Source organism: Lissotriton helveticus, chromosome 2_1 (genome assembly GCF_964261635.1).
Source record: "Lissotriton helveticus chromosome 2_1, aLisHel1.1, whole genome shotgun sequence".
Lineage (NCBI taxonomy): Eukaryota > Metazoa > Chordata > Amphibia > Caudata > Salamandridae > Lissotriton > Lissotriton helveticus.
The window spans coordinates 879,122,311-879,150,160 of NC_136059.1; the positions used below are offsets into that span (position 1 = coordinate 879,122,311).

The 27,850-nt window shown below is 41.7% G+C and overlaps 1 protein-coding gene across 1 annotated transcript in view; it reads right to left on the reverse strand.

Annotated features, from left to right (window-relative positions):
- The window catches only part of FBN2 (fibrillin 2), a 1,174,837-nt gene that overhangs the window by 1,048,923 nt on the left and 98,064 nt on the right, over positions 1–27,850 (reverse strand). The window lies entirely within an intron of this gene.

Genomic DNA, 27,850 nt, shown 5'->3' on the forward strand with positions numbered 1-27,850 from the left:
AAGGTTGGTATTTGTGGCCAGATTGAAAACTCCCTATGTTCATGTGTGGGAGGAAATAGAACATTTCTGCAGCAAATAACCCGTTCACTTACTTTTACGATAAAAGGAATACTTTTAATTAACCCAGAACAATCTTCATTATTGAGCATCAAATAACTACCATTTTCCAACAACTTGAACGTGGGGATGATAGCAGGAACTGGCGTGCCTTGCAACACGCAAGCCATATTTGGTCGGTGTTTGTTGCATGAACCGTGTAACTGTATGTGCCTACACATTAGTGAATGATCTGGCGTCTCAGTGCATTCCTCTCCATTCAGATAAACTTCTTGATCATCTTTGAAACATCTGTATGTGTATGGAAGCGACCAGACCTCATGAAGAAAACCACTACCTAAAGGTGCATAACGACCTATTGGTATATATTTCATACAATTTGAAAACTTATATAAAGCAAAAGGCAGCGTTATTAAACCGTGGATAAGGCACGTTGCCAAAGCAGCCAACCTTTTGGATTTATACTGGAAATGTTAAAGGAAGAATTATGGAGTAGGGCCTGTAAATTTTTAATGGACAACCGAGTAAAATTACTCCAACCATCATATTCCTCTAACTCCGGGATAGTAGGGGTGTTTAATTTTTTAGAAGTAGCCAATCCAAAGCATTTGGTCTGGGAAATTGTTTCATTCACAAACAACATATGATTTGGGATGAGATATGCACGGTGCAAAGCCTCAGTGCCTTGTATCTGCCAGGTTCGTGAACCCCAAACTGAGGTAGATCCTGGATATCTTTACACTGTGTTAAGTTAGCATGGGCTCATTACTGGTTTAAACGCCATTTTTCCTTTTTTGCAACTTCTGCACACGACACTTAGTTGTTGCTTTAGCTTTCAGCCTACCTGCGTCAAGTTCTATGCCTGCTTCAAGCAGGCGCAGGGTTTTGATGCAGCTTTGTCCTATCTGATTGTAAATGCGGCAGACCGTGGGTGGCAGAGCAGCGGTGCACGTTAACTGGTGCATCTCTGGGGATGTGCTAGTTAATATAAATCTGCCCCTTTCCATACATACTGAGCATGTCATGAATGATGTAATATGTGACATCATCAGCAGGGGATTACGGGTAATAGTATCTCTAGTTTACTCCCCTATAGCTGTCTTTCTTTTAACATAACTGTCTGTTTCCTTCGCTTATACTTACTGTTTTTTTGGTTCGCTTCCGGTTCGTGTACCGGTTCGCGAACTGGGAAGCGAACTAAGAGAAATAGAGGTTGGCACAGTTCCAAATATTGTACCAATTTTTTAATACCGGGGAGGTAGTTCTGAAAAGAACTTTTTTTTTATTGTTTTTGTTGTTTTATATTTTTTTTATTATTTTTCTGAACATTTTTTTACTTTTTTTGAATTTTTCTGAACAGTTTTATATTTTTTTGGGTTTTTTTTCGGAGGGGGCAACGAAAACGATTCATTGTAAAGGGCTCAACAGGAGCAACAAAAAAAAAAAAAGAATTTATTGTTTGGGGCGTTTCGGACAAACATGAGCATGATTGTCAATAGCTCTGTTGATCAGAGTGATGCTTCTTTCTCCGTAGCAAATGAATCCACTGCAATGTACGCAGACTTGTTTTACTTCACGAAATCTCGTTTGTATATTGGGCACCATCTCCCTGCCCTCTAGTCCCGTTACTTCCGGTACAACAGATCTTCTGGCCATAATAGGGAGATTATCTAGGTCGTTACGAAACTGTGCAGCACTGTAGTTGTTAGGATGCCACCAGGTCATATGGCGATGCATTGTGTAGTTTCCGAAACTGTATTTTTTCTCGGTCCCTCTGGACAGTCTATCTTGACATATAAGGCAAGTTACGTATCTTGCATTTACTTTTTTCTGACCTTTGGGAATTTTAAAAAATTGCCAAATGAAGTTTTCTTTCCGGTGAGACGTCCTGGGCTCCTCAGGCAAAAAGTGTCTCTCTTCGTGCTCGTCGTCCTGTTCCTCTTCTTCCTCTTCTTGCTGAATTATAACTTCAGCAGGTGGTCCACTCTTCCTTGGATGTGGTGGAGGTGGTGGGGAAGCACCAGCTGAAGCTACTAAAGAAGCCATTGCTCACTGGTAACAAAGTGTCTTTCTCTCACAATGATGAAAGTCAGAGTGAGGAAAGAAGGAGGGATTTTCATCATTTGGGAAAAACAATAGTTCTCAACCAATGAAAAGTGTTCATTTTAGATTATATGACCTAGTCTTACATCATTAGGAAACCAAAAGTGAAATGAACCAATGAAAAGTGTTATTACCAAGTCACATGACCTGCTGTGTTTACGTTACGCGCTTTGCAGGGCCTCCCGGTTTGCTTCCAGAAACCTGCGCTTTGCGCCTCGCTTCGCGTACCAGTTCGCTAACGTAGCACGTCATATGACGTATCACGCGACAACGCGAAACGTCATGTGGACGGGAGGCGTCACGATGTTGTTTTCTAACGCGGCAGTTGCGGTAAAGAAACGTTTACCGGCTCGCGGTCTATTTCGCGGCATCAAGGTCAGCTAACGGGAAGTTTCCCGATTCGCGAAGCGGGAACGAAGAAAAAAAAATATTAAAAAAAAAATTATTAATAAACATATAAAATATATTTTTGGATTTAAAGAAGAATACATTTTACAGCTACAGATATTAGGTGTTAAAAAACCAATGAAATTCACTGAAAAAACCATAGGTTATAGACCATATATAGTTAGGAATTAGCATTTACAAAACCTTGAAAATTCACTGAAAAAACCATAGGTTATAGACCATATATAGTTAGGAATTAGCATTTAGAAAACCTTATTTCACTCACACAAAACCATTGAAATTCCATATATAGTTAGTTGCACTAACTATATATCGCGCACCCGCAATCCACTGCTGATGATGTCACATATTACATCATTCATGACATGGTCAGTGACATCACTGATGACATCACTGATGACATCTCAAATGACATCACTGATGATATCTCTTTTGACATCAATGGTCACATCAATGATGATATCATTAATGTGACAATACAATGCATCTCCTCACACTTTAATATAACCTCTGTTACACCCAGTGTTAAATACAGAGTATAATTTTTGAAACCATTGACACACCAATACTAGTTACTACATACGCACTCACTGATTCCTACGTCTACACAAACATTCACTCATTCACCCATACAATCATTCATACATACAATCACTCATCTTTACAACACTATCATATGCACTCATACACCTATACAGACACTCACACTCTGCCACTCATCCATGGAGTTACTCACACACCTAGTCAGTCCTGTAAAGAATCAATCACACTTCCATTTTCTAATCTACACAGTTAAACATAGAGTACCTTACATTTTCAAACATATACTAACACATACTTACTCTCTTATAGAATCACTGATACAAGTACACATTGATCTGCACAGAGTCACACACCTCCCAGCCAGCCATACACACACTCAGTCTCCCATACAAATACTTGTGCAACCAATCAATAACCCATATAGCTACTTATATAGCTACTGATCAACACATGCAGCAGCTTGCACAACAACAGACATACTGATGCACACTTTCAGACAGTTTAGTCACTAACCCGTGCATTTAGTAAGACGCATGTAATCACTCACTCATACAGTCAATCACGCACCTACTAAAACCTTCATTCAGACACTTATACATCCACTCATTCTTCAATATGTAAAACATATTTAAACTTTACAGAAACACATAATCACTGGATGTTGTCATCAGTGATGTCATCAGTGATGTCACTGACCATGTCATGAATGATGTAATATGTGACATCATCAGCAGTGGATTGCGGGTGCGCGATATATAGTTAGTGCAACTAACTATATATGGAATTTCAATGGTTTGTGTGAGTGAAATAAGGTTTTCTAAATGCTAATTCCTAACTATATATGGTCTATAACCTATGGTTTTTTCAGTGAATATATATATATATACATATATATATACATATATATATATATATATATATATATCAAACATTATAATGACAAAAGACTGCAACCAAGTTGCTGAACATTCAAACGCATTAATGTGAGTGATAAGGTATGGCATTTCCAACCTTATCCACCTTAATGACATAGGTGAACATAGGTGAATAGGTTTTAAAACGTTTGCTAATATCAGCTCAGGCCAGATTCTCTGCATTCACCTTACTTACATCATGCTCTTCAAAAGCCAGGCCATGAGTTTTATTGAAAATAACATTGTTACTTTGGACACAACGTGACATAGGGAGCTTCTAGTGATAGTTGGCAAATATTTGGCAATCAGTAAAGAAAAAGCAAGACTGCCTGGTGGAAATCAGTGTATGTTTGGCAGTGCTAGACGTCTGGCTGCGTTAGAACACAGAAATCGGCGAGGAACAAAACACTTGTAACGGTGTTGAAAAAATGCTGGCCCTGTACCAGAGAGAGTGTGGTGACAGATCATGAGGATTTGAGGCAATTTGAGGCCAGTGTGAGCTAGAAAGTGACCCAACTAGGAAGGAAGATACAGTTTTGCCAGATGGGTCTGAATATATATATATATATATTCACTGAAAAAACCATAGGTTATAGACCATATATAGTTAGGAATTAGCATTTACAAAACCTTGAAAATTCACTGAAAAAACCATAGGTTATAGACCATATATAGTTAGGAATTAGCATTTAAAAAACCTTATTTTACTCACACAAAACCATTGAAATTCCATATATAGTTAGTTGCACTAACTATATATCGCGCACCCGCAATCCACTGCTGATGATGTCACATATTACATCATTCATGACATGGTCAGTGACATCACTGATGACATCACTGATGACATCTCAAATGACATCACTGATGACATCACTGATGACAACATCCAGTGACTGTATGTTTCTGTAAAGTTAAAATGTGTCTTACATATTGAAGAATGAGTGGAAGTATAAGTGTCTGGACAAAGGATTTAGTAGGTGCATGACTGAATGTATGAGTGAGTGATTAAATGTGTCTCACTGAGTGCATGGGTTAGTGACTAAAGTGTCTTAATTTGTGCATCATTATGTCTGTTGTTCTGTAAACTGCTGCATGTGTTGATCAGTAGCTATATGATTAACTATATGGGTTACTGATTGATTGTCCAAGTATTTGTATGGGAGACTGAGTGTGTGTGTGGCTGGCTGGGAGGTGTGTGACTCTGTGCAGATCAATGTGTACTTATATCAATGATTGTATAACAAGGTAAGTATGTGTTAGTATATGTTTGAAAATGTAAGGAGCTCTATGTTTAACTGTATAGACAAGAAAATGGAAGTGTGATTGATTCTTTACAGGACTGACTAGGTGTGTGAGTAACTCCATGGATGAGTGGCAGAGTGTGAGTGTCTGTATAGGTGTATGAGTGCATATGATAGTGTTGTAAAGATGAGTGATTGTATGTATGAATGATTGTATGGGTGAATGAGTGAATGTGTGTGTAGACGTAGGAATCAGTGAGTACATATGTAGTAACTAGTATTGGTGTGTCAATGGTTTCAAAAATTATACTCTGTATTTAACACTGGGTGAAACAGAGGTTATATTAAAATGTGAGGAGATGCATTGTATTGTCACATGAATGATATCATCAGTGATGTGGTCATTGATGTCAAATGAGATGTCATCAGTGATGTCATCAGTGATGTCATTTGAGATGTCATCAGTGATGTCATCAGTGATGTCACTGACCATGTCATGAATGATGTAATATGTGACATCATCAGCAGTGGATTGCGGGTGCGCGATATATAGTTAGTGCAACTAACTATATATGGAATTTCAATGGTTTTGTGTGAGTAAAATAAGGTTTTTTAAATGCTAATTCCTAACTATATATGGTCTATAACCTATGGTTTTTTCAGTGAATTTTCAAGGTTTTGTAAATGCTAATTCCTAACTATATATGGTCTATAACCTATGGTTTTTTCAGTGAATTTCAATGGTTTTTTAATAGCAAATATCATAAGCTGTCGAATGTCAAGTACGTGGTAAGTGAAAACATTTTCGTGTTTATGCACACTGATCTGCTTTCAATGGTGCCCCCCCCCTCATTTCTATTAGGAGTACTCTCTCTTTGCATATAGTGAAGGGTAGTTAACGCAGGCCTTTGCCCCCGTTGTAATACGTCGTGCCTGCTTCTCTCTCCATTTGATTGATTGTTATCCAAGTATTTACTGTTTTAGAATTGGTTCTCTTTGGTTCATTCTCTATTTACAAACAAACACAGAGTCGCAATACTCTGTTTAGTCTTTGCAGATAACGAAAAATCGTGTAAAAAAAAAAGAAAAGGAATCGAGCAAAATCAGTAGGCCACTAATGGGATCTCTTTTTGACCTCGCTAAAATAGAAACATTAGGAACAACCCCTCATGACAAATACAAAACTAGTGAAATGAACTGAACTCCACACAATGATGGCTGCAAAACAGCTCGGCTCCGCCACCCACCTAGCCCAAAATAACGATAAAGAGCGGCTGCCATGATTGGATGCGGAATGGCCACGACGGAGCTACGAAATGGTGCTGCTCTCATGCTAACCCCAGCTTCAGTCTGAAACATCCAGAAACACTGTAGACTACCAATTCGATCAGTTCCGGTAGCGCCCCAATGTAACCCGGTAGAGAAGAACTAGCCCTCCCCTCTTTGACTAATGGTTCTTGTTGCCTGTCCCTTCTGTTGTCATTTAACAGAACTATTTAGCCTGCTGAAAGGGGTTGTGTTCCGACCGCTGGTTGGTGGAGACATTTTGACTATATTCTGGACCTGCGTTGTCGCGTAATGCGTCATATGACGCGCCGCGTTAGCGCATCCGGAAGTCATCCGGGGCGCGCAGCGCGTAACGTAAGCATAACAAGTCATGTGACTTGTTAATAAAACTTTTCATTTGTTCATTTTACTTTTCTTATTCTAATGATGAAAGGCTTGGTCATATGACCTAAAAATTACGCTTTTTATTACTTCCGAACATTATTTTTTCTTAAATATATGTTATAATGTTCCAGGCTAATGTACTTTCCCGGAAAATTTACAACTGTCCTGCAAGTAAAATATATTCTTTTTTCGAGAAAAAGAGCGTTTCTTCGTCCCATGACGGAGCCGTTGAGCAAAAGAGGGTCGACCTGCTGTCTTAGTCGCCGATACGCCTGAATATGAGATTCTTATCGATCACTTTATGTTGCAGGAATAGAAAACACAACAGCCCTTGACCATTTATCTTTACTGCGTTCCTTCGTATTATACCTTTTACCCTTCATGTAATTGGTCTGCTTTATTTCACTTGCCTTTTAATGATTCTAAAACAGTGACTATTATTAAAAACTTTACCAATGTATATACTACTACCATGTTTTCTTTTAAAAACCTTTATTGTGAAAATTTCATTATACAAATACGAGCCTATAACCACGTGGGCCGGCCACGGAGCAAACTGTAATCGTATATGATGAGTAGACATTTACACTGTAGAGGAACGTAACGGGCGGGCCATTAGGTTGCAAGAACTAAGGTGTCTAACAGTTACGGAATCGGTGGACGTACATTTTATAATTAAAATACGACAGGGCCAGTTACAATAAAATTATCTAGATATACATTTGCGGGCAAGTACCATGGGTGACGTTAATTCGAACTTTCAATAGTACAGTAATCAATAACACATCAGAACTTAATATCAATAGGGATGTCGAAATATTCAATCAATTCTCGTCCCCGCCCGCCATGTGCTTCAAAACTGCATACGTATCTTGTGATTTCAAGGTTCTGCAACCAGTACACAACAAGGAGTTACGAGTCCCATTTATTCCGGCGCCATTTTGGGCGAGGACGGGCAGGTCCAGGATATAGTCAAAATGTCTCTACCAACCATCGACTATGATGATGTTCATATGCTGTATATATTAGAGTAACACTCATCTGTCCACATGAAATTAATTTGCCACAATCTAAACATGTCATTTTAATCTTTCCAAAGTTCTTCTAAATATTTAGGACCGTTTCCCTTGCCTCTGATGCTGTCAGTGCCACTTCTTTGATGAATGTACTAGCAGGTCAGGGGTTCTCCTCCAAATCTCTCTTTTATGCAGCACTATAATTAATTGGTGCCACCTCTCCATATGACGATGCATGGTATAGTTACCATAACTATATTTTTTTTCGGTTCCTCTGGAGAGTTCATCGTGGCAGATGAAGCGTGTAACGTACCGGGCATTTACCTTTTTTTGCATGTACAGGAAAGGAAAAATAAAATCGAGCGTCCGAGTTCTAAGGTGTCCCAGGGCCATTTTAGTGGACCAGGCCCAAATCCAAAGAACAGGCCGCCATTTTGAGAGTCCTGTTGCAGCCGCCTGTCGCTGTAGCATCAAGAGCAGCCGAAACTCAGTTGAATGGCAACTGAAACGGTAAAGGGGCGCCCCACTACAGCAGACGAGCCTCCACCTAGGAAGGCCCGTTCACGCCGCCCCCCCCCCCCTTCGGGCACCCCACGCCGTTATTCGGAGCAGTATTGTAGGATGGCCACACCAGTGCGGCAACTTGCTACACATCACCTCGGTGGTAACCGAATCTCAGCGCCTTGTGGTGTCTTCTATTCAGAAAACATTGTTGCGCTGCCTTTGGCCCCATTCGCACATCGGTCCGCTAATGACGCCATCTCACAGGCTAATGGGGCGCCCCACGCCGAGTTTCAGCATTGTAGGATGACCACACCAGTACAGCAACTTGCTAGACATCACCTCGGTGCCATCCGGATCTCGGCGCCCCACTGCAGATGAAGTGCCCCTCAACTATGAAACCACCACGGTGACATCCGGATCTTGGCGCGTTGTGCTGCCTTCGGCCTATTCGCACATCGGTCCGCTATTGACGCCATCTCACAGGCTAATGGGGCGCCCCACGCCGAGTTTCAGCATTGTAGGATGACCACACCAGTACAGCAACTTGCTAGACATCACCTCGGTGCCATCCGGATCTCGGCGCCCCACTGCAGATGAAGTGCCTCTCAACTATGAAACCACCATGGTGACATCCGGATCTTGGCGCGTTGTGCTGCCTTCGGCCTATTCGCACATCGGTCCGCTACTGACGCCATCTCACAGACTAATGGGGCGCCCCACGCCGAGTTTCAGCATTGTAGGATGACCACACCAGTACAGCAACTTGCTAGACATCACCTCGGTGCCATCCGGATCTCGGCGCCCCACTGCAGATGAAGTGCCTCTCAACTATGAAACCACCACGGTGACATCCGGATCTTGGCGCCTTGTGCTGGTTCCGGCCTATTCACACATCGGTCCGCTACTGACGCCATCTCACAGGCTAATGGGGCGCCCCACGCCGAGTTTCAGCATTGTAGGATGACCACACCAGTACAGCAACTTGCTAGACATCACCTCGGTGCCATCCGGATCTTGGCATCTCAACGCCTAGTGGTATCTTCCATACAGAAAATATTGTTGCACTGCCTTTGGCCCCATTCGCACATCGGTCCGCAACTGACACCATCTCACAGGCCAACAGGGCGCCCCACGCCGACTTTTACCATTGTAGGATGGCCACACCAGTACAGCAACTTCCTAGACATCACCTCGGTGCCATCCGGATCTTGGCATCTCAGCGCCTTGTGGTGTCAGTCAGAAAATATTGTTGCGCTGCCTTTGGCCCCATTCGCACATCAGTCCGCTACTGACACCATCTCACAGGCCAACAGGGCGCCCCACGCCGACTTTTACCATTGTAGGATGGCCACACTAGTGCCACAACTTGCTACACACCACCTCGGTGCCATCCGGATCTTGGCATCTCAGCGCCTTGTGGTGTCTTCTATTCCGAAAATATTGTTGCGCTGCCTTTGGCCCCATTCGCACATCGGTCCGCTACTGACGCCATCTCACAGGCCAACGGGGCGCCCCACGCCGACTTTCAACATTGTAGGATGGCCACACCAGTGCGGCAACTTACTAGACACCACCTCGGTGCCATCCGGATCTTGGCGCGTTGTGCTGCCTTCGGCCTATTCGCACATCGGTCCGCCACTGATGCAAACTCACAGGCCAACGGGGCGCCCCACGCCGACTTTCAGCATTGTAGGATGGCCACACCAGTGCTGCAACTTGCTGGACACCACCTCGGTGCCATCCGGATCTTGGCGCGTTGTGTTGCCTTCGGCCTATTCGCACATCGGTCCGCTACTGACGCCGCCTCACGTGCCAACGTATTTTCTCCGCATTTTATACCCTATGCCGCATAACAGGTCATGTGACTTGTTTATAAAACTTTTCATTGATTCATTTTACTTTTGGTTTCCTAATGATGGAAGGCTTGATCATATGACCTAAAAACAACACTTTTCATTGGATGAAAACTTTTTTTTTTTCCCAAACGATGAAAGCCCCCCCTTGTTTCTGGATGTTTCAGACTGAAGCTGGCGTCAGCATGAGAGCACCACCATCTCGTAGCTCCGTCGTGGTCATTCCGCGAGCAATCATGGCAGCCGCTCCCCACCAGAAGCCTACAGGAGTCGGGGGCCCCCAAAACTTTTGATGAATCCTCAAGGCGGAGGGGACGCTTTCGAGAATGGGGTCCAAGACCTAGCAGACAAGCGTCCGATTTCCAAGGTGTCCCAGGGCCATTTCAGTGGACCAGGCCCAAAAAGGAAACAGCCTGCCGCCATTTTGAGGGTCCTGTGACAGCCGCCTATCGCTGCACCGCAAGAGTGGGCGCAACTCAGCTGAATTGCGGCTTTTGACACAGTGGACCAAAAACGGACGGAATGGCAACTGAAACGGTAAAGGGGCGCCCCACTACAACAGATGAGACTCCACCTGGAGAGGCCCGTTCACGCCGCCTCCCCCGGGGCGCCCCACGCCGTTATTCGGAGCAGCATTGTAGGATACCAAAACCAGTGCGGCAACTTACTGGACATCACCTTGGTGCCATCGTTCTGCTGCCTTGGAACTATTCGCACAACAGTTTGCTACTGATGACCCACCCCCCGCGACGCCCCACGCCAGAAATCTGGACGTTGTGCTGCGTTGGGACTATTCGCACAGCCGACCGCTACTTCGTTGTTTTTCCCTAAAAATGTTTATATGTTATTACTGTTTTTGTTTTCTTGTATATATTTATAAGTTATTAAAGTTTTATAATCTTACTACTTTGTCGGAGTGCTATATATTTTTAATGTGACACATAATTGTAAAAACTTTGATGTACAAAGAGTCATCCCTGGAATCTTCCGCTTCAGGCTCGGTCCCCTCCCCAATCACAATACAGGATGGTTTTCAGATAATAGGAACGCGTCTGCTGTGACGGATCTCATCGAGTGTGGGCCTTGATCTACTATAACTCCTTTGAAGAGGGGTGATTCTTTACAGCTGGGGCCATAAACTACATCTGCAGGGCTAGCTAATACCCTAGGACCGGCCTGGACAATCGGACACAGAGGAAAAGGAGTGTCAGAGGGTGCGGTAGTGAATAGGGCGAAAGGGAGGTGTCGGGCGGGCACAGGGTGTGATTCTCAGGGAAGAGCAGCGCAGATGGGGGGTGGTTTATTACCCATGCATAAGACAGAGAGCGGGGGTGACCACTGCCTGGGGGAGATGCTTGCGAGGGTGGGGAGTCATGCTAAGGATCGACAGCGTGCACAGAGTGGGTCTGGTCAAGGCATCTAAAATGACTGCCGTGCACGACAAAAGTGTGGCATTTGAAAAAAGGCAAGGTGGCGCAGACAATGTTTTTCAACACTTCCTGATTTCCTTCGAATGAACGTTAACAGACGTTGGGGCATATTACCTAAGTTAAGCGATATTTATCCCTAACGATGCTTAGCAACGATTTTTTTACCGCTAAGCATCGTCAGAAATTATCGCAGATAAACCTTGCTATTATCAAGGTTTATCGCAAATACGATAAAAAACGACCGCAATGCATTAATATCGCTGAAAACTCAGCGATATTCATGCATTACCGAGCTAATGCTCTTAGCCATGTTATCCACCTCCCATTGGATAACATGGCTAAGAACTGCTCAGGGCAGGTGCTAGCTTTTGGAGATATTCGCGCTTATCTCGAATATTTCCAAAAGTTGATAATAGGAGATAGCGATGTTAGCGACTGTTTCCAGTCGCTAACATCTTGGCATGCCCACTTTGCATGTCATTAGTGATAAATATCACTCACATGCAAAGTGGGGCCCAAGATGGTCGCTATCTCCTACTAGCCGTCGCTAACTGGTGTTAGCAACAGCTAGGTAATACAGATATAATTTTATCTCCGCGAAGCGGAGCGCTGTTACAGATATATATCTTGTTTTTGAACGTTAATTTCTCAAAATCCACTGAAGCACATATATTGAGACCTAGCAAAGGCACATCGAGCTACCAGTCCCTACAATTTTGCCAAGTTTCGTGCAAATCCATTCAGCCGTTCGATTATTATTATTATTATTTTTTTTGCCCCGCGGGGCCCTTTTAAAACCTCCACATCAAACCTAAGAGGTCAAGGAGGATCTACTATGCCCCCTTATGGTCATTTGCCCCTTCGCTTTGGCCTCCTCTTGTCTCTCGATCCTACCGAGAGACAAGATGGCGGCCGCTACGGACTGTTTGCAATGTTTACAGACGCCGGAGAACCAATCAGCTTCGCAAACCTCCGTTACGCGAAGCGGAGCGCTGTTACAGATATATATCTTTTTTTGAACGTTAATTTCTCAAAATCCACTGGAGCACATATATTGAGACCTAGCAAAGGCACATCGGGCTACCAGTCCCTAATATTTTACCAAGTTTCGTGCAAATCCATTCAGCCGTTCGATTATTATTATTATTATTTTTTTTTGCCCCGCGGGACCCTTTTAAAACCTCCACATCAAACCTAGGGGGTCAGCGAGGATCTACTATGCCCCCTTATGGTCATTTGCCCCTTCGCTTTGGCCTCCTCTTGTCTCTCGATCCTACCGAGAGACAAGATGGCGGTCGCTACGGACTGTTTGGAATGTTCACAGACGCCGGAGAACCAATCAGCTTCGCTTCACAAAGCTCCGTTGCGCGAAAAGTACGCGAACTGGAGCGCTGCCCGGTCCGCTGTTACAGATATATATCTTTTTTTAAACGTTAATTTCTCAAAATCCACTGGAGCACATATATTGAGACCTACAAAAGGCACATCGGGCTACCAGTCCCTACAATTTTGCCAAGTTTCGTGCAAATCCATTCAGCCGTTCGGGCTAAAAGTGAGGCCAACCGCCCTATGGAAAACTCAATGTTAAAAACACGTTTTGGGACCCCCCTTTTTTCTCGACCGCCCCTGGACGAACCCCCCCCAATTTTCAGGGGCTGCGCAGAAACAAAATGTGCCATTTTCCTGAAAATTTCAGCCAATTCCGTCCACAAACGCCAAAGTTATTAGACATAGAATTTTCAAAAATCCCATAGAGAAAAAATCCTAACTATATATACCTACTGGCGACCGCCAGTAGGTAATATATATATATATATATATATTTTTTTTTTTGGACAAAAGGAGCAGCACATCCAGGATATTTTCAAAGCTACTTTATTGAAGCTTCACCCCACCAACGCGTTTCAGCCTCAACAGGCTTTGTTCACGGTCAGTAAGTCCTTCAACTCTTTTTACATTTATACTAGCCCATTTTAGCCATTATGAGGCATTATGGGATATGTAGTTTTCATTCATTTTCAAGAAATTATTTACAAAAAGAAAGACTGGTGTTTTTCACAAATTAAACTTTTTTTAGGTGTTAAATGCTTCATATTCAATTCATATGGGCAATTTAAACAGTTCATGAGGGATTAGTTCCCAATCAGTTTTCAATAGTAGTAGGGTATAGTACCCTGTTAAGTTTGAATAGACTCAGCTGGCCTTTAGTAACAGTCACTCCAAGTGTATGTGAAGGTCTTCCCCAAAGTTCATACCTCTTGGCATTTTGGTTCAAAAACGGATAATTAGCCGGGACTCCATCTGTCTCAGTTTCCTAACTGTGTCACCGCCTCTTTCCGTTTTCGTGAGCATTTTGAGTCCGTAAAATCTCATGGTTTTCCAATCACCGTTCTGGCAAGTGTTGACATGTTTTGCTGTGGCATAGAGCATATTTTTGTTTTTTACTGCTCTAATATGTTCCAATATTCTTTTTTTCAACATGCAGGTTGTGCTGCCTATGTATTTGCTGCCACATTTGCACTCGATCACATATACAACATTTTTGGAAGTACATGTGATCTGTTGGTCAATCTGCATCATCTTGCCGTTGGGTTCTTCAATCGATTTTTTACTCATGCCAATCTTACAGGCCTTGCAGCTGGAGCAAGGCTTAAATCCTTTTCGTTGATTTGTCAACCAGTCTGTTTGTATCTTAGCTTGAAAGTGGCTGTTCACCAAACAATCCTGAAGAGATCTGTTTTTTTTGTATGTTATTTGTGGTTGTTTTCCTACTAGCTCTCCTATATCCGGGGAATATATCAGACTGAAAAGAAATTGCTCTGTACCGGATGATGCAGAAATAAAAATCAATGAAAGCAAGATGAGATTCAAATCACGAGGATATCACGATCGAATCCTACAAAACTGTAAAAAGAAGGTTGATCAAAAAACAAGAACAGAACTACTGGTGGAAAAACCAAAGAAAGCAGTGGAAAACGAACCGCCGAGATTTATAACCACATACAACAAGGAAAGTGGAATGATCGCCAACAAAATGAAGAAATATTGGCATCTCATATCCGGGGACCCGGATATAGGAGAGCTAGTAGGAAAACAACCACAAATAACATACAAAAAAAACAGATCTCTTCAGGATTGTTTGGTGAACAGCCACTTTCAAGCTAAGATACAAACAGACTGGTTGACAAATCAACGAAAAGGATTTAAGCCTTGCTCCAGCTGCAAGGCCTGTAAGATTGGCATGAGTAAAAAATCGATTGAAGAACCCAACGGCAAGATGATGCAGATTGACCAACAGATCACATGTACTTCCAAAAATGTTGTATATGTGATCGAGTGCAAATGTGGCAGCAAATACATAGGCAGCACAACCTGCATGTTGAAAAAAAGAATATTGGAACATATTAGAGCAGTAAAAAACTAAAATATGCTCTATGCCACAGCAAAACATGTCAACACTTGCCAGAACGGTGATTGGAAAACCATGAGATTTTACGGACTCAAAATGCTCACGAAAACGGAAAGAGGCGGTGACACAGTTAGGAAACTGAGACAGATGGAGTCCCGGCTAATTATCCGTTTTTGAACCAAAATGCCAAGAGGTATGAACTTTGGGGAAGACCTTCACATACACTTGGAGTGACTGTTACTAAAGGCCAGCTGAGTCTATTCAAACTTAACAGGGTACTATACCCTACTACTATTGAAAACTGATTGGGAACTAATCCCTCATGAACTGTTTAAATTGCCCATATGAATTGAATATGAAGCATTTAACACCTAAAAAAAGTTTAATTTGTGAAAAACACCAGTCTTTCTTTTTGTAAATAATTTCTTGAAAATGAATGAAAACTACGTATCCCATAATGCCTCATAATGGCTAAAATGGGCTAGTATAAATGTAAAAAGAGTTGAAGGACTTACTGACTGTGAACAAAGCCTGTCGAGGCTGAAACGCGTTGGTGGGGTGAAGCTTCAATAAAGTAGCTTTGAAAATATCCTGGATGTGCTGCTCCTTTTGTCCAAAAATAATAATTGGGTCTGGATCCGACCCCTGAGCAAGCACACGCTGTGGAAGCGCTCTCAACTCCTGCTGGATCACATTGTATTGGGATATATATATATATATATATATATATATATATATATATATATATATATATATATATATATATATATATATCAAACACACCGTCACCTTCCTCGCGCTCTGGACCACCTCCTGGACAAAGCAATTTCTTTTCAGTCTGATATATTCCCCATCCGGGGAATATATCAGACTGAAAAGAAATTGCTCTGTACCGGATGATGCAGAAATAAAAATCAATGAAAGCAAGATGAGATTCAAATCACGAGGATATCACGATCGAATCCTACAAAACTGTAAAAAGAAGGTTGATCAAAAAACAAGAACAGAACTACTGGTGGAAAAACCAAAGAAAGCAGTGGAAAACGAACCGCCGAGATTTATAACCACATACAACAAGGAAAGTGGAATGATCGCCAACAAAATGAAGAAATATTGGCATCTCATATCCGGGGACCCGGATATAGGAGAGCTAGTAGGAAAACAACCACAAATAACATACAAAAAAAAACAGATCTCTTCAGGATTGTTTGGTGAACAGCCACTTTCAAGCTAAGATACAAACAGACTGGTTGACAAATCAACGAAAGGATTTAAGCCTTGCTCCAGCTGCAAGGCCTGTAAGATTGGCATGAGTAAAAAATCGATTGAAGAACCCAACGGCAAGATGATGCAGATTGACCAACAGATCACATGTACTTCCAAAAATGTTGTATATGTGATCGAGTGCAAATGTGGCAGCAAATACATAGGCAGCACAACCTGCATGTTGAAAAAAAGAATATTGGAACATATTAGAGCAGTAAAAAACAAAAATATGCTCTATGCCACAGCAAAACATGTCAACACTTGCCAGAACGGTGATTGGAAAACCATGAGATTTTACGGACTCAAAATGCTCACGAAAACGTAAAGAGGCGGTGACACAGTTAGGAAACTGAGACAGATGGAGTCCCGGCTAATTATCCGTTTTCGAACCAAAATGCCAAGAGGTATGAACTTTGGGGAAGACCTTCACATACACTTGGAGTGACTGTTACTAAAGGCCAGCTGAGTCTATTCAAACTTAACAGGGTACTATACCCTACTACTATTGAAAACTGATTGGGAACTAATCCCTCATGAACTGTTTAAATTGCCCATATGAATTGAATATGAAGCATTTAACACCTAAAAAAAGTTTAATTTGTGAAAAACACCAGTCTTTCTTTTTGTAAATAATTTCTTGAAAATGAATGAAAACTACGTATCCCATAATGCCTCATAATGGCTAAAATGGGCTAGTATAAATGTAAAAAGAGTTGAAGGACTTACTGACCGTGAACAAAGCCTGTTGAGGCTGAAACGCGTTGGTGGGGTGAAGCTTCAATAAAGTAGCTTTGAAAATATCCTGGATGTGCTGCTCCTTTTGTCCAAAAATAATAATTGGGTCTGGATCCGACCCCTGAGCAAGCACACGCTGTGGAAGCGCTCTCAACTCCTGCTGGATCACATTGTATTGGGATATATATATATATATATATATATATATATATATATATATATATATATATATATATCAAACACACCGTCACCTTCCTCGCGCTCTGGACCACCTCCAGCCAGGAAAAAAGTTAACGGACACGGACCATCTGTAGTGCTCCAAATTTTTTAATTAAGGTGCAGAAAAAAGCCTCATGGCGTTTCGGCTCGCAAGAGCCTTGTTCACATGACAATGTTCATTTACATGAAACACCATTTTATAATGCCAGTAATTGGATAACAGTCGTCACATGGGAGGGCAGTGTGTTGCAATAAACATAGAAGAGATACTTGCTAGGTTATCCCAACGTTATAATACATGGAAAAAACACACAAAGAAACAGTTTCAACAAAGTAGTGGAAAAATACCAGATAAGAACTGAATGAATATAATATTTATACTAAGGTATAATCAAAGGTTGATGTCAAATAATAAGTACATAGTATTCATCAAAGAGTTTGTAATAGAGCTAATTGGACTGAAGATATCAAATTATGGTAGAATACCCAATTATATATACAATGTGATACTGCATAGATTACATATTTTTAAATAAAGTGCAAATGCATAATGATCAACTATGCGCAAAAAATCGCAATAGTGCAGTTTTCAATGTGCAAAATAACGCAAAGCGAATGTGCAAAGATCTGCCAAATGCAAAATGCTATATAATAGTACATATAATATAGACGTAATCCATGAATCGGTAGCCCTTTCAAATGTAGGGCCCTATCACATAATGCTGTATCATTATTAATATAAATCATCATTCTCCCCAACTTCAAATTTATTTCAAGTATGAATAGATGTAATCAAATCAACAGTCTCTAGTATAAATCTATGATGAAACATTAAACCTCTGCATGACCACAAGTTGATACTGATACTAATTTGTCTCAAATACGCTTTACTGCATTCAAAAATAAACACCGTGAATAAAGTGCCTAGAAAGGATGAGTCTGAAAGACTATCAGGGAACAAGGACCCAATTAGTCTATCATACTCAACCCTACCCATCAAAGTGATATCAACTAATTATTAAAAAGGCAGAATGTACAGGTCAGTGTCAGGTCCAATTGATCAAAAGCCTGAACATTTAGAATGGTCTAAACATATTAAGTTACATTGAATAGTTCCCAGCCGGGCTAAAATTATCCTGATATTTGACATCCTCTCTCATTTTGAATATATCAAGGACAAATTAAGGCAAACACGTGTACAGGCCCTCCGTAACATTAAGCCCCCCCCGGACTCTTGGTGTTGAGTAAAAGGATGTACTTAGTTTCCAGTCTCCTCAACTTGGATTCCCTATCACCACCCCTTCTGCTTGCTAGGATAGAATCAATTACCCAGTATTTTAGTAGACTGTTATTACTTTGATGCATCTCTCTAAAATGCCGGGCAACTGGATAGGTGTTATCTCGATTGGTAATTGCACGAAGGTGTTGCAAAATGCGCTTATGTACCGCAAGTTTTGTGCTGCCCACGTATCTAAGTAGGCACGGGCATTGGAGTACATAAACTGCAAATTCTGTTTTGCAGGTTAATACCTGTGTGATAGGGTGAGGGATTTCAGTGAAACCGTCCATAAATGTTTTGGTATTCACTCCATGGACACACGCCTTGCAAGTTTTGCAACGGTAGAACCCTTTGTTTTGTTGCCACCAAGATGTTTTGTTAAAAGGATCAGGACTAGTGTCAACAATTTTATCTCTAAGGGAGGGTGCTTTGCTAAAGGTCAGGGAGATTTTCTTAGGGAGGGTTGCTCCGATAACAGGGTCTCGGGTCACTAGAGGCCAGTGTTTGTTTACAATCTTGTATAACTCCTGTTGTTGTCTACTGTAACCTGTTATCAGGCGGAACTTTTTGTTTTCCTGACCAATCTCCTTTTCTACATCTTCCCTCTCTGGCACAGATTTCCTTTTATTGCCAGTCAGAAGTTCCTCCCTAGTTGACATCATCGATTTTTCAATAGCTTTCTGAATTATCTGTTTGGAGTATCCACGTTCTAAAAAGCGTTTTTTACTGTCCTCCTGAGCTGTCTTTAAATCTTCGGAGTTACTGCACACCCGGCGTAATGGAAGCACCTCCCCATAGGATATGCTTGAAATTAGATGCGCCGGGTGGGCACTGGCTGCATGCAGTATGCTATTTCCAGAGGTTCTTTTTCGGAAAATTATACTCTCAAGATGGCCATCTTGGATATAAAGTTCAGTATCCAAAAATGTGACGGATTCTTGACTGAGGGTGGCAGTAAATCTGAGGTTGAGATTATTATTGTTGAGACTATCAATAAATCTCAAAGCTTCCTCCTTACTTCCTCTCCATACAGTCATCAGGTCGTCGATAAAACGATACCCTTTGATTATATTATGGATGACATTGTCCTGGTAGTTAGGTTTGAGGACCAGCTCCTCCCAAGCTCCCATGTGCAAACATGCAAAGCTTGGGGAGAAGCTGGCCCCCATTGCCACACCCTGAATCTGGCGATAAAGTTGCTGATTAAACAGGAAGAAGTTATTCACCAAACAAAAATGGAGCATGCTTAATAACATAGCATTGTGATCCTCAAATTCAGGGCCCCTTCTAGATAGATAATGTTTGATTGCCGCAATGCCGTCAGAATGGGATATGCTGGTATACAGCGATGTTACATCAAGCGAAATGAGCCAGTCCCCCATTACCCATTCAATATCCATAATTTTGGTCAATAGATCCCCAGTGTCCTTAATGTAGGAGTCTAACTGGCGCACATAACCCTGTAAAAAATAATCAACATAAACAGAAGTGTGCTCCAAGAGACTATCCCTGGCAGAAATGATGGGCCTGCCGGGTGGGTGTAATGGGTCTTTATGTACTTTGGGTAAGAAGTACAGGATGGGTGTGGTAGGATGATCCACTTTCAGATATTTATATTCCGCTTCGGTGATAAGTTTTGCGGCTTTCCATTTGTTCAAATTTTGGTGATAGTTTGTTTTCACAGTTGTCAATGTTTGTATATGAGCTCGTTCATAACAAGTGCGATCATTCAGTTGTACATAAGCTTCTTGGTCGTAATCAGTTTTTAGCATGAGGACTACATTGCCCCCTTATCGCTTCCCCTCACAATGATGTCCTTATCTTGAGAAAGTCTCTTTGTCAACAGTTCATATTGTTGAGTGCGAGCATTGTGTCGCCACTTGTTCTTTTTTTGATTTTTGTCCTTCTTCCTGTTTGTTATCTCAACTTGAAGTTGTTTGAGGTCCCCCACCACATTCTCATGGAAGACATCCAGGTTGTCTCTAGGTAAAATCAGCACGAATACAGATGGTGGCCTGAAGTGGGTTTTTACTTCTGATCTATTCCCCAAATCATCAAATGCTTGTTTTTCCATTTCCTGAGTATCCTCATAGCCAATTCCTCCTGTTACCCAGAGTTCCGTGATAATTTTAGTTCCCTGTGTGGCAGCCATAGTCTCGCTAATTGAATCTGATGGTAGAGTTGTGTTTTTGTTTTTATCCTTTAGAGCATACAATTTTCTCAACTTTAGTTTGCGAACCGCTTTGTACACATCACAGCGTGTGGCAGTATAATTGAAATTACAGTGGGAGGCATAGGTCAAGCCCAATTTGAGAATTTCTTCTTCATCTTTTGTGAGCTTAAGAGGTGTAAGGTTGACGATGGTTTGGTTTTTATTTTCCCCCAATCCTGTGCGGAAGCAGCTCCCTGCCCCCGCCTCGTCCCCGTCCCCGTCCTCGTCTTTTCCTTTGGGGACCTCCTTTTTGCCGCCCTGTTTCTTTGGCGCCTTCGATAGTTTGCCCATTTGCGGCTTGACCTCTTTGGTTCCGTGGCCTTAGAGATTTCAGTCTCTCCTCGCACAAAAAAGCAATTTCCTGCCCAGGTGAAGGTTTTGGTCCAATGTCCGCTTGTGTTTGCATGCGGCTATCTGATTCAGATCCCGTGTCGACATCAGAACTGAAGATAGAGTTGGAAGAGGTTGTGGAGTCCGATACTGTTGGTTTTTATATATATATATATTCAGACCCATCTGGCAAAACTGTATCTTACCTGTGTTTAAGGTGGATAAGGTTGGAAATGCCATACCTTATCACTCACATTAATGCGTTTGAATTATATATATATATATATGTATGTAATTAGTATCGTAAATGGTGATTATGTTGTGGCTTTACATGGTTTTGGTTTGTCCTTTTTCTATCCTGAGCAATGTTCTCTGGGGTGCACTAATGTGAGAGTACATCTTACATTTTTAAATAATGACTTGTTGTTAAATATAAAGGGTTTAGCTAGCCAGTCATATTGGACATTACAGTGGACTGGAGGACTAAGTAAGAACAACCTCTAGTATTAGGGGCTTTCATTGAGCTAAACAGATACTTTAGGTCCTGAAGAAGACTGCTGACCTTTGGGGCTTATTTGAGGATGGGTGAAACATGTTGACCATTATCATAGGATGACAGCGTAATTAATATCTCTGGTTATCATCCCCTATTTTGCTTTTAATCCTATCAGGGCAACCATCAATAAATCAGAAAGCTAGGATAGCTCTAGGTCCTTTGAGTTATTCACTTTCTGCATTTCTGGTTGACATGGAGTGCGAACTCCACATTAAAAAAAAACCCTCTCTTCCACTTCTGTGGTAGAGCCCACCATGCACGTCTAAGGTGTGGGAAACTGGATGATAAAGCATGCCACATTTCGATATGGGTAAGGGCCTGGTATTTCCCAGCAAGACCTCTGTATAAGGAAAAGGCATCACCAGTAATAATTGCCGATCTTTTCACATGTGTTTGCTTATGTTGGGAGGAGAATAAATACCTTTCACCCCTATTTTTTCTGGAACAGGTGTTGTAGCGTCCTCCCCAGCCCGCGTACTCACCAATGACTATGCCATACAGGGTTTCTTTATTATGTCTAGGTGCTAGGGTCTGACAACAGAGAATAACAAGGAGCAATGTTGTTTGAGCTTGCCTAGGCTGTTCCGACGAAATCCCAGAAAAAGAACAAAATACAAAAACAAGTGCTGACTATGTGTGAAAATACAGTGTGGCACAAAAACAAGCGTGATGTCTGGTAATGTGTGCAAAGCAAAAGTGTCCTACTGTGTGAATAATTAGGCTAACATAGGGAAAAAGACAATGGTCTATATAGGAAACATACGACAACTGGTAAGAGTTAGAAGGTGTTGGTACCTAGACTGATGCGTAATAATGTCTTTCAGTTTCAGCATGTCCCTATCTTGACTCTTAGCAGTGACAATTTGTTCCAATGAAATGGCAGCTGGGGTGCTTGCTTTCACTATGAAATTCATGTCAGCTTCAGTCGGCTTAGAATGGGTAATAAATACACCTGAGGGCTTGAGGAGATTTAAGGACCTGCGTGAGCTAACTCCCCACTAAACTAATACCACACAAGAAAAAAGTCATGGGTCCAGATAAAGAGGAAGCTAGTTAAACTATTTGCATGTGATCTGCCATGCAGGTCGGGGGGTTTCCCTTTTCAGGATGGTTCCCCTCACACACCAGAGGTGTCATGCTTCATCATGGGGGTGCCTCCTCACACGGAAGACCTAGTCTCCGTGTGGGCTACAACCCACTCTCTACGAGGTAGGAGCTCAGGGATGTTTTTATTGGGTCAGGCAAGGTGTACCAAACCCCTATGTGAGCTTAGCGTGTGTATGGAGAGGGTGCAGTGCTGTGATGTGAAAGTTTAAAACTGGCTACATGCTTAGCTATATAGTAACTTTATTCAGTTACCCGGTGTCAGGATTAAAAACAGTGAGTAGCTGCTAACACAATTGCCGTCATTAGAGACAAATGTGTAGATCACTAGACCAACATGTTTCGGCCATGTTGACCTTGGTAGTGTCACGGCCTTCTTTAGGGTCAGAATATTCAGCTACTGCGTGGATAAGGTGTAAATAAATGAAAGTACAAAAACACACATGGGTAAATTAAAAGGATGATACTGAACCAGTAGTATTGACTGTCAGGTGCTAGTGACAACTCCTCCCACCACTCTAGCCCAGGATGGCTTATCCACATATGCAGGTAACCCCTCAACTCCCTTTGTGTGAGTGACTGGAGTGAATGCACACACAAGTCCCTGTCAATCTAAAACCATACATTGATTCCACAGGCAGGAAGAGGCACAGGATGGTTAGTCAAGACAATACCCACTTTCCAAAAGTGGCATTTTCAAATGCACAATTTAAAAACCACCTTTACTAAAAGATGTGTTATTAAATTCTGAGCTTAGGGAGCCCAAAACGTATTTCTCTAACTTTTCCGACTTGAAAGTTACACTCGTAAAATGTTACAAGACAGCTCCAATAGTAGTCTATGTGAGAGCTAGTCCTTGCAATAGTGAAAAAGGAAATGCACAATATTTCATTATCAGGACATGTAAAACACAGCACTACTTGTCCATTCATTTACATACACTGCACCTTAATAATGGGGCTAACTTGGGCGCACCTTAGGAGTGGCTTACATGTAATAAAAGGGAAGGTTAGAGCTTGGCAAGTGGGTGCACTTGCCAGGTCGACATGGCGGTTTACAACTGCACTCACAGACACTGCAGTGGCAGGTTTGAGACACATATGAAGGGCTACTTGTATGGGTGGCACAATCAATGCTGCAGGCCCACTAGTAGCATTTGATTTACAGGCCCTAGGCACACATAGTGCACTCTACTAGGGACTCACCAGTAAATCAAATACCAATCATGGATAACGAATCACAGTCATAATTTACACAGGGAGCACTTGCACGTTAGCACTAATAAGCCTCAGCAAACTGCCCAGAGTACCTAAACCGGAAAAAAAAAAATCCAGCACAAAGTCAAAAATACAGGAGGCAGAGGCAAAAAGTCAGGGGAAACTACACAAAGGATGCCAGCTCTAACATATGACTCGCTTTAATCACTACTGGTAAGCAGATGACCTTTTCTTGCATCACTTTGCCTTTAGGTGTCTCTTTGTGCTGTCTGACACCTGGTTAATCTCTGCCTCACAGCGCTTCGGTTTGCAGCGTTATTTTGCAATTTGCTGCTCTTTCAAAACCTGGTTGCATCCACCTGTAGCGTTATTACTTCTTATGAATGTATTGCTTTGAGTTGCGTAGTAGTGCAGTACCTCTTTTTGCGGCCTTCCCTGCAGGGTTGCGGCCACCGATGTGCAGATTTCTCAATGAAGCTTTCATTGACTTCAAAAGCTTTACATGGAACTGGGGCTGCGCTTTGACTCCACATATGCCAAATGGCGATTCTGCTCTTCGACAAAGGCACTCGTGCCATACACGAGGAGTTTGCTATGCTAAGGCAAACTCTCTTGGCGAGCACTGCCAATCTTCGGGTTACTTATCACGTATCTCATTGCCAGTTGTATCGTCCCCAACAGCCTAGATACTTGCCAATGACTATGGCATACACAGAGCTTAGTATAACACGTCAATATTTTAAACCTGCATTCACTTCATTACATTCTTATGCTTATGTCCCAGTTCTACAGTGTTCATCAGGAGCCACAAGGATTCTGCCATTACAAACTCACAGGAAAGTACAGGTGTCGTCTGCATATGATACAGTGAATATACCAAATGAGCTGATAAGAGCAATTAATGTGGACATGTAAACATTGACCAAAATAGACTCGGGGAGGAGCCCTGGAGGGGACAAGCTTTAATGTTTTTTCTTTTGATCAAAGAGCACCTATTTTTACTGTGTAGTCTGAAGCAGGATTGAAGGGGGTGTAAAAGTTCGAATGCTTCCAAATAATTTACAAATTGAGAATTAACTAGCTTTTCCAGCATTTTCGATGGAGCAGGAATCAGGGAAATGGTTCTAAAATGAGTCAACATTTTAGAATCTGCATTTTATTTCTTTAATAATGGTTTTACTAAGGCTATATTTCCCCTGTCAGGAGCAGAGGCCTGTAGCAATGACTGATTAAGAATATAATTCAAAAAGGGATTGATGACCTCAATAGCATTCCTAAAAATAGATTGAGGACAAGGATCAGTAAGTGAACCTGATTTACATGACATTATAGCTGATTCAGATTGTTGTAACATGATGTTATCAAACTCCGTAAGAGTGGCACTAGGGGAAGCCCCTGCGGGAACCCTGGGGCTCTTCTCCCGTTGACTTGCTTAAAATGAAACCTGCTTTAATAGCTTTAGTTTTTGCAAAGAAAATTCAGGTAAGTTATCACACAGCTTTTGCAAAGGTACCAAATCCAAAGAGAGGGCTTCAGGGTGAAGAACATCATTGACTATTTCATAAAATATTCTTGAGTCATTGGCAGCCAGTTAAAACCGCACTAACAATTTGCAGCTTCGTCTCTCCTTAGCCAAAGAAGGTGAAAACCATGGGGCAGATGGTTTCCGGCTCTTCTGCTGATGCTAACTCTGCTGTACTAAATCATCAATGGCCTCAAGAATCCAATTATTCACATCCATGTTTATTTTCCCTACCATAGGGGTGGAGAGCCAATCAGTTGGTATACTAAGCAGGAACTTTGTGCCTTATTCAAATGGCGGAAACGCTGACCATCATTACCTATACACCTTCCTCTAATGCAACTGGGATCAGTTGCAAGCCTTAATAGAGTGAATTTATGGTCACAGCAAATCTGATTTTCAGGCTGGCTAGCGACAAGTGATTGAAAATTAGTAAAAACTAAATCAAGAATGTGACCAGCATAATGCATTGTGCAAGCCAATAGTTGAGAAAGCGTAGAAACCTGCTAGGTTGTCCATGTGAGCCTTAACAGGCAAATTAGTTCCATCATTATTCTGACAGTTAAAATCACATAAAAAGTGAAATTAGATACCATAGCCAAAGGGGAGTTATGGCTTATCTAGTGATTTGATCCATGGAGGGCGATATATTAAGACACCAGAAAAAGAGCAATGCTGATTTATCGTAAAACAAAATCCCGGATTTTCCTCTCCTTGAAGGTAATCAATGTAAAACACAGAACAGCGCAGAGAATTACAGAAAATTATTGCAATACCTGCCCCCCTGCCCCCCGGCTCCACGTCTGTCCAGGTGGTGGATGGAGTAGCCCACTGGAGTGAGATTGCTATCTATGTCTGGATATGAAGATTCATGTAACCAAGTCTCAGTGTGAAATATGAAATCCATGATTGTTACCCCATAATAGATTGTGAATTTCCTACACATGTTTGAAAAGAGACTGGACATTCATAAGTCTGCCCAGAAACCAGGGACCAGAGTTTGGGCCAGAGTTAGGGTCAAGAGTATTATTAGAATATAATTTTTGGTAAGTCCCCACATCAGGTAGAAAGTAATTCAAGGTAAAATTGAAAAATTGCTGACAAATTGAACAAGCTATGGATCCAACAATTTTATTTATGTCAAGATTTGTCATACATCACAGCTTCTCAACTAGATTCTTTATCACTGCAGGAGAGTATGTGAGTGCTCAGTTGTGGGCTGCCTCCACAATGGTAGCAGGGCTGGCGCTGGCCGTGGAAGGGATCCAGACAGGCACAGATAGTCTTGCATTTGACATGCCTGCAGTGCGCGCCCACACCACAAGCCTGTTGATGAGCATTGAGCTCAGAGTGGTCCCTTTCCCCTTCAGAGAAAACAACTGAACCACTGACCACCCAAAACATGATGGACCAAAACAGGACCAACATGGCAGATTTTTTTTTTTTTTCCAGAGACCAAAGTGGGAAAATGAAATAAAACAAATGAAAACACTCGTGGCACACCAGTTAAAAATACAAGTTTAAAAGTACTTAAACCATTTAAACATTTGTAATTATCAATGATTAATGTTATAAAAATTGATTTCCTCCAAAGTGCTAAATGCTGAGTAAAGCAAAAATTAATAGTTCAGGCAGTACTTGAAATGTGGATTAAGGTGTCTACACCGCAAGCCTGTTTATGAGCAGTGAGCTCACCTGAGGTCCACTCCTCCTTCAGAGAAAACAACTGAACAGTGACCGCCCCCAAAATGACTGATCTAAACGAAACCAAAGCAGCAGAAGAAAACTCAATTCCTGAAGACCAAAATGCATTAAAGCATATGAAAAGAATGTGGCACAACAATTAAAAATAGAAGTTTAAAAGAAGTTAAAACCATTAAATATTTGAAATTATTGAGAAATAGTGTTATAAAAATTGATTTCACCCAAAGTGCTACGAGCAGAGCAAAGCAAAAATTAATAGTACGCACATAAGCACTTGAAATAAGGATTACAGAGCCCATGCTGCGGGTCTGTTAATGAGCATTGATCTCACCCACGTCCCCTGTCTGCTTCAGGAAAGACAGCTGTACCACTGACCGCCCTAAAAATAGCAGATCAAAATGGAACCAAAGTGTGGAAAAAAATCTATTTCCGGGGAGCAAAGCAGAAAAATATAATAAACCACTTGTGGCACACCAGTTACAAACATAAGCTTAAAAGTAGTCAAATCATTCAAACATTTGGAATTCTCAAGGAACAATGTTATAAAATTTGAT